Consider the following 9,371-nt stretch of genomic DNA (forward strand, 5'->3'; position numbering starts at 1 on the left):
TTGACTCGTGTGCTTTGCTCCAGTGGTCTCAAACTCAATCCACGGAGGGCCTAGCGTCTGCAGATTTTTGGGTTTTCCTTTCAATTAAGACCGAGACAACCAGGTGAGGGGAGTTACTAATTTGTGACCATATTTCATCAATCAAGTACAAGGGAGGAGTTTGACACGTGCTTTAGTCGCTTCACAGATCTCCGAGCCCTCTGCTCCTCCACCTCCACAGGTTAAACTCTACCATGGAGATCGGAGAATAATGTGATGCAGGAGGGTGTTAAAAATAATAAACTCTTTTCAGTATTTTGGTAATGTATAGCAGTGAATTAAGTGTTTAGCTGTGACCTGTAACACTCAAAGAGAGTATAGGCCAGTTGGAAATCGTAAGGGCCTTCTACGACTTCACGAGGATGCTGGCACCATAATTTGGGAGGACGGGCTTGTGGTAATGGCTGGAGTGGAATAGGTGGAATGGTATCAAACACATGTTTTTTTTTGTGTTTCATGCCATTCTATTCGCTCTGTTCTAGACATTATTATGAGCCATCCTCCCCTCAGCAGCCTTCACTGCTTCAGAGAAGGCCGAAGGATTTATAAAAAGGACTTCAAACTTAAATTTCAGATTTTCTATCATTAAATGATATTCTGATATCATTTCTTAAGTTTGTTTAGGAAAAGGGAAGGGTTAATGCTGATGCAAAAACAAAAAAATCCAATCAGGATTTTTATTTGATGGTCTCGGGAGAAAAATCTACTTAGCTAAGTTGGATAGGCTCTCAGAATCTAGACAGAAGGCATCAGCCAATCTACTGTATTAGGGCAGAATTTTGGAGTGACAGGGAAATCTCAAATGCCTAGAAGGCCTAGAAATGTAACTCCTGAGAGCATGAAAATTAGCTTAGTTTTCCAACAGTCTACCTAGCTTTTGTTGTAGTGCGCGGCTAGGCACATAGGTGTGATGCGGCTGCAGCCATAAGTGTTATTGAGGAGAATGTGCAGTAAAACATTTTTTTTTATGTGTTTTGAATCATTTGGAACAACAGCTGATGAAACTAGCACCATAAAATGGTGAACAAAAATAGATTGGTGTTATTTCCTGATAGTTGATGGTTGAAAATATAATCTACCAAAGAGTTTTGGATTTCCATGGTGACATTACCATACGGTGAATCTGTTAATAGACCAATAACAAATGGGTCTCCCCAATTGTCCCCAAGTTGGGAAATAAGATATTTGAACGTTTAGATTTGAGATAACATTTGTCAACAATTACTGCTCCAAATGGATAAAATAAATATATACACTTGAAGTTGGAAGTTTACATATACTTAGGTTGGAGTCATTAAAAAGTTGTTTTTTAACCACCACAAATTCCTTGTTAACAAACTGTAATTTTGGCAAGTCGGATAGGACATCTACTTTGTGCATGACACAAGTAATTAGTAAACAAGTTAATTGTTTACAGAGAGATTATTACACTTAGAATTCACTGCATCACAATCCCAGTGGGTCAGAAGTGACATACGCTAAGTTGACTGTGCCTTTAAACAGCTTGGAAAATTCTAGAAAATTATGTCATGGCTTTAGAAGCTTCTGATAGGCTAATTGACATAATTTGAGTCAATTGGAGGTGTATCCATGGATGTATTTCAAGGCAAACCTTGTCAGTGCCTCTTTGCTTGACATCATGGAAAAATCAAAAGAAATCAGCCAAGACCTCAAAAAAAATGCCTCAGAAAACAAATTGTAGACCTTCGCATGTCTGGTTCATCATTGGGAGCAATTTCCAAACGCCTGAAGGTACCACGTTCATCTGTACAAACAATATTACACAAGTATAACACCATGGGACCACGCAGCCGACATACCGCTCAGGAAGGAGACGCATTCTGTCACCTAGAGATGAACGTACTTTGCTGCGAAAAGTGCAAATCAATCCCAGAACAACAGCAAAGGACCTTGTGAAGATGCTGGAGGAAACAGGTACAAAAGTATCTATATCCACAGTAAAACGAGTCCTATATCGACATAACCTGAAAGGCCGCTCAGCAAGAAAGAAGCCACTGCTCCAAAACTGCCATAAAAAACAGACTAAGGTTTGCAACTGCACATGGGGACAAAGATCGTACTTTTTGGAGAAATGAAACTAAAATATAACTGTTTGGCCGTAATGACCATCGTTATGTTTGGATGAAAAAGGGGGACGCTTGCAAGCCAAAGAACACCATCCCAACCGTGAAGCACGAGGGTGGCAGCATTATGTTGTGGGGGTGCTTTGCTGCAGGAGGGACTGGTGCACTTCACAAAATAAATGGCATCACGAGGCAGGAAAATGATGTGGATATATTGAAGCAACATCTCAAGACATCAGTCGGGAAGTTAAAGCTTGGTCGCAAATGGGTCTTCAAAATGGACAATGACCCCAAGCATACTTCCAAAGTTGTGGCAAAATGACTTAAGGACAACAAAGTCAAGGTATTGGAGTGGTCATCACAAAGCCCTGACCTCAATCCTATAGAAAATGTGCTGGCAGAACTGAAAAGGTGTGTGCGAGCAAGGAGGCCTATAAACCTGACTCAGTTACACAGGCTCTGTCAGGATGAATGGGCCAACATTCACCCAACTTATTGTGGGAAGCTTGTGGAAGGCTACCCAAAATATTTGACCCAAGTTAAACAATTTAAAGCTACCAAATACTAATTGAGTGTATGTAAACTTCTGACCCACTGGAAATGTAATGACAGAAATAAAAGCTGAAATGAATCATTCTCTCTACTATTACTCTGACATTTCACATTCTTAAAATAAAGTGGTGATCCTAACTGACCTAAGACATGGAATTTTTATTAGGATTAAATGTCAGGAATTGTGAAAAACTGAGTTTAAATGTATTTGGCTAAGGTGTATGTAAACTTCCGACTTCAACTGTATAATAATACAATTGTCAGGTCTTTTACCTAATCTCAGCGCTCTAAACATGCAACAATTCCCATAGGAACACAACCATTTTAAATGTGCAGGGCTTGTGCAATTTGTTTTTGTTTAACATGAATGATCTACCTTTTGACCTTTTTAACATTGTGTTGTGCTACAGCCTGAATTTAAAATTGATCAAATTGAGATTTTATGTCACTGGCCTACACACAATACCCCATAATGTCAAAGTGAAATTATGTTTTTAGACATTTTTACAAATTCATTGAAAATGAAAATCTGAAATTTTTTGAGTCAGTAAGTATTCAACCCCTTTGTTTTTTCCAATCTAAATAAGTTCAGGAGTAAAAATGCGCTGAACAAGTTGCTTAGTAAGTTGCATGGACTCTGTGTGCAATAATAGTGTTTAACATTATTTTTGAATGATTACCTCATCTCTGTACCCCATGCACACAATTATCTGTAAGGTCCCTCAGTTGGGTAGTGAATTTCAAGACCACAATACAATACAATCTAAATGACAGAGTGAAAAGAAGGAAGCCTGCACAGAATAAAAATATTCCAAAACATTCATCCTGTTTGCAATGAGGCACTAAAGTAAAACATCAAAAAATGTGAGAAAGACATTTACTTTATATCCTGAATACAAAGTGTTATATTTGGGTCAAATCCAACACAACACATCAATGAGTATCACTCTTCATATTTTCAAGCATTGTGATGGCTGCATCATGTTATGGGTATGCTTGTCATCGGCAAGGACTTGGGAGTTTTTAGGATAACAATAAACGGAATAGAGCTAAGCACAGGCAAAATCGTAGAAGTGAACCTGGTTCAGTTTGCTTTCGAACAGACACTGGGAAACAAATTCACCTTTCAGCAGGACATTAACCTCAAACACAAGGCCAAATATACACTGGAGTTGGGTCCCAAGACGACATGGAATGTTCCTAAGTGCCTTGGCACTTAAAGAATAATGTGCAAATATTGTACAATCCAGGTGTGCAAAGCTCCTAAAGACTTTTTATGACATTGCCAGCAGTAATATTTGAGTTTGATTTCCAAAAAGACAAGGCCTGTAGCTTTCAAATAGCTTTCAAATGGCCACTGTACAGGGCCCAAAACAACCGCTCAGAGTGAAATGCAGCGGGCATGACTAAAGCTAAACGAGAGTTGTCTTGGGGGATGATTTAGTGTGGGTGTACAAACGTGGCAAGCGTTTGTACATTCCAAAACAGTACACAGTTACAGTCACTCACCCTTCCACAGTAGATAACCTGAAACAGTCTAACCTGGTATTGTGTCTTGAAGTCACCTAGGCTAGCTAGTGCTGGCCAACTTCTTTTGCCAATTAGCTTCAGCCGGCTGGTGTGCGACCATTGCAAAGTTGGTTTGATATTGGATAGTCTTTCTCCGGGACTAGTTAAGGACCGATAAATAAATTACATAGGGTAAATTGGACAATATTTTTATGTTGCAGTTCTTTTAGTTGTCTCATTAAATTCTTTCAAATAAGGGGATTCCAACTGAGCATAGTTTGAGGCATAGGCATAATGCATCTATTCCAATTCAAGCTAACCCCATGGTACTTTCTAGTAGGAAGTGTTGAACATGGTATGTTTGTTTTAGAAACTTTGTCTGATCTGAAATCCTGCAGCTGCATTCTTAGTCATCATTCATGTACTGTAAATGACAGAAGTGTGATTTCTAAAATGTATTGTATTGTAAACTCTGGCATCTCAAACCAATCCGGACATTCTGATTATAACCGAATCTTGGCTAAAGAAGTCTATGCTGGACTCTGATGTGTATAATGTTTTTAGATCTGATAGAGTTGAATGTTTCTGTGACCATCACCACCTTTGTCCCTAAGAAATGTGAATGTCTAGTCCTAAACATGGGACTTGGTAAGAATGCCCATCTGACGCTAATGGGAATTTATCGCCCTCCCTTGGCCTCCATATGTGCTCTTAGCAAATTGTTGACCTACTGTATAACTATGCTCAATCTGAATTACTGATAGTGGGTGATCCTAATCGAGATTGGTTGATTACAGTATCTGATGGGCTGAAAGATATTTGCACTGAGCTAAATCTAACTCAACTGATAATTAAACCAACTCGCCCCAACTCTAAACACCCTGAATAATCTACTGTATTTGATATTATTCTAACAATTTTCCCTCATAGGTTACAGCCAACAGGATATTTGCCAATGAGTTCAGTGACCATTGTTCCTTTGCTTGTATAAGACATGTTAAACATCCTAAATCTTGCTCACGCATTATTACAAAGAGACATTTATTTTATTTTAATCAGCAACATTTTTGTCTAAGCTGGGGTTGAGTGGCTGGGGGACTGTGTGAACTATCACTGACTCGGATCAGGCCCTTCATTGTTTTATTTCCGTTTTTTTTCCAAAGATTTGACCACTTTCCATAAATGGGCTGGATTACCACCACTCTCTGATACACAATTCAAGGAATACAGTATGTGTGGTCGGATCCCCTGACTGTTCTTGATTATGGTGACACCATATACCAGATTGCAGCAATCACTACTCTTAAACATTTGGATGCCGTCTAGCATAGCGCCATTCGTTTTATCACCGGTGGCAGTTTTAATACTCCCCACTGCATCCTGTATCAAAAGTTTGGCTGGTCCTCATTAAAGTCCCGTAGATCAATTCATTACTCCCTCTTTGCTTACATAACCCTACTAAACAAGCTTCCAACTTACCTAACTTCATTGTTGTCACGGTTTTCTTCTATCTCCTCTGACGACGAGGTGTAGCAAGGATCAGACCAAAATGCAGCGTGGTAATTTTCATACATGTTTAATAACGAATAAACACGAACAATACAAAAACAAGAAACATAACACGAAAACCGAAACAGCCTATACTGGTGCAAACTAACACAGTAACACAGAGACAGAATCACCCACCACAACAGGACCAAGCGGCGTGGTGACAGGCAGCGGCAGGATGAGCAGCGATCACAGGACGTCTGGACTTGGGAGGAGATCCTGGATAGTAAAGGACTCTGGGCACAGGCTGGGGAATATCACCGCCCAAAAGCAGAGCTGGAGGCAGCGAAAACAGAGAGGCGGCATTACCAGGAGCAGGAGAGGCAGCGATGTCAGGATTTTGGGACATGGGAGCAGAATCTGGACTACACTACTTGGGAAGAGATAGACAGGTGGTCGGTCGACCCAGGGAGAGTGCCGGAGCCTGCCTGGGATTCGATGGAGCAGTGCGAGGAAGGTTACAGGAGAATGAGGTTGGCGAGACGAACACGGCGGCGTGGAAGGAAGCCCAGGAGTCAGCACCCAAAAATTATTGGGGGGTGGCTCACAGGGAGTAGGGCGACGCCAGGTAGGAGACCTGCGCCAACTTCCTGTGCTTACAGGGGGGCTAGAGAGACCGGGCAGGCACCATGTTATGTTGTGGAGCGCACGGTGTCTCCAGTGCGGTACATACCAGCTCCTCGTATCGGCCAGGCTAGAGTGGGCATCGAGCCAGGTAAGGTTGGGCAGGTTCGGTGCTCAAGATCTCCAGTGCGCCTGCACGGTCCAGTCTATCCAGTACCACCTCCACACATCAGCCCTCCGGTAGCAGCTCCCCACACCAGGCTTCCTGTGCGTGTCCTCGGCCCAGTACCACCAGTGCCAGCACCACGCACCAGGCCTTCAGTGCGCTTTGCCTGTCCAGCGCTGCCAGAGCCTTCCTCCTCTCCAGCGCTGCCGAAGTCTCCCGCCTGTTTAGCGCTGCCAGAGCCTTCCTCCTCTCCAGCGCTGCCGGAGTCTCCCGCATGTTTAGCGCTGCCAGAGCCTTCCTCCTCTCCAGCGCTGCCTGGAGTCTCCCGCCTGTCTAGCACTGTCAGAGCCTTCCCCCTCTCCAGCGCTGCCAGAGTCTCCCGCCTGTTTAGCGCTGCCAGAGCCTTTCTCCTCTCCAGCGCTGCCGGAGTCTCCCGCCTGTTTAGCGCTGCCAGAGCCTTCCTCTCCAGCGCTGCCGGAGTCTCCCGCCTCCTCTCAGTACCGAGCCTCCTCTCAGTACCGAGCTTCCTCTCAGTACCGAGCTTCCTCTCAGTACCGAGCTTCCTCTCAGTCCCGAGCTTCCTCTCAGTCCCGAGCTTCCCCTCAGTCCCGAGCTTCCCCTCAGTCCCGAGCTACCCCTCAGTCCCGAGCTACCTCAGTCCCGAGCTGCCCCTCGGTCCCGAGCTGCCCCTCAGTCCAGTGGGGTCCTTGGTGAGGGTTACTAGGCCAAGGTAGGCGGCGAGGGTCGCCAATCAAAGGACGTAATGCAGGTGGACTAAGACTTTGTTGGAGTGGGGTCAACGTCCCGCGCCGGGGCTGCCACTGTGGACAGACGCCCACCCGGACCCTCCCCTAAGGGTTTAGGTGTGCGGTCGGAAGTCTGCACCCTGGTGGGTGGGGGGGGGTTCAAGGTGGCACTACAAAGTATTAACTTAAGGGGGCTAAATAATTTTGCACGCCCAATTTTTCAGTTTTTGATTTGTTAAAAATGTTTGAAATATCCAATAAATGTCGTTCCACTTCATGATTGTGTCCCACTTGTTGTTGATTCTTCACAAAAAAATACAGTTTTATATCTTTATGTTTGAAGCCTGAAATGTGGCAAAAGGTCGCAAAGTTCAAGGGGGCCGAATACTTTTGCAAGGCACTGTATATAAAAGTAAATATATACTGTATATATATAGAATTGTATATTAATTTCTACAATTTATAGTTTATTTGTCATTGAAATTTGGAGCTATTGCCATTTTTAAATATTGTCCCATGTACATTGTGTAATTTACTGATGGTCCCTAACTAGCACCATAGGGATATCAACTGTCAAACCAAGCTGACCACGGGCATTAAGATCGGGTTGCTGTGCAGCTGCGTTCCGAATTGATGATTACTTGGGTGTTGCCAACTGTGGGCATGTGGGCAGGATTGAAATAAACCCAACCAAAGGAAAACTGTTACAGTATTCCGTGACACACCATTTTTTCCTATCACCTTGCATGGCCAAAATTATCTTTACACTTTGTAGTCAGTTTTGACAACAGAATAAATGTTTCTGACTCATATAGATGCCACACATTTTCAAAATCAGAAGTTGCTTTTTAGTGGCAGTCGATTTTTAACATCGTCCTTCAAGATTAACTTTCAACAAGAAGTTAAGTATCAAATGATCATCATTTGGTGAGCAGCAATGTTTTTTTGTAGCTCGATTGCTGTCAGCTCTCTCTTTAAAAAAGAATGTGTGTGAAACATTGTTGCATTTAAACTTTAGATCATTACTTTGTGTGCTGAACGTGATAAAATATGCTTGCAATAGAAAGTAGTAGTTACAAATTTAGATTTGTAAATGCTTAATGGTTGTGTTTTTGTTATGATTGGGGGCCTACGGGATTACTATGAATGGGTTTCTTATAACAGTAACAGCTTTCTTTCTATCGGTTCTATAGCCAGTATACGCTTCCTCAAAATAATCAGACTTAATGTAAGATAATTAGTAATTAATTTGGACTTTTTTGCTGAGGTCGTGGTCACGCGATTTTTCTAACTAAAATGTTTGGTGCAGTATTTCTCAAGTGAAAAAATTTGCATGAAAACGAGTCGTCTCTCGTTGAATGACAACAAATACTTAATTGAAGAATCCCTACTGTTGACCAATCACCAGCGAAGGGCCGTGGACGTTGGCTACTGAACTTGGCTTGTCTCAGGAAAAAAAATTGTGTGCATGAACAAACAAAAACATCACAAAATGTCATCATAGTATATGCAAAAACTGTTTCAGATGGGAAGCAAGCGGATGCCTTTAGGCTACCACAGGTTGTTTAAGTGATTGTTGTTGTTGTTGTTGATGGTAGAATGAGTGACAGCCAATGCATTGCTCAGGCCTGTCTGATTAATTCATGATGTCATCAAAAAGCATTCCTACGCCTGCATGAGAGCTAGATATAATGTAAGACTTATTAAGTGATAATGTTTCTGTTATTTTTCTTGATTTGTCAATTTGAAGTTTGACGGTTTTGGAGATTATTTTCCCCCACTGAAGTCCTATGTCTAATAATCAAGGTTCGCCACTGGTGTAGGCTTTATACAATCTTGCTTATTATGTTTTATTTCTGTTTGTGAACAGCACTTTAGACACGTTTTCTCTATAATTCTGTAATAGTAGCCTAATGGAGGACTGCCAGATAGTGCATGACATGGAAATTAAGACTGAATAGTGGAAAACCTTTTAAGATTTTACGGCTTAAAAGAAAGCCACAGGTTAGCCACATGAAAGGCAGCAGTGGGTGCAAGTATTTAGGCTATATATTGCCCTCTATGGATCTAACTTCAACCCTGATCCAGGGGCCCAACTAAACTGGCCTGGAATCAAAACCCTGATCAGTTAAATTAGATGAGTTCACTTTAATTCTCTTTGTT

This window comes from Oncorhynchus masou, chromosome 11, assembly GCF_036934945.1.
Source record: "Oncorhynchus masou masou isolate Uvic2021 chromosome 11, UVic_Omas_1.1, whole genome shotgun sequence".
In the NCBI taxonomy this organism is placed as follows: Eukaryota; Metazoa; Chordata; class Actinopteri; order Salmoniformes; family Salmonidae; genus Oncorhynchus; species Oncorhynchus masou.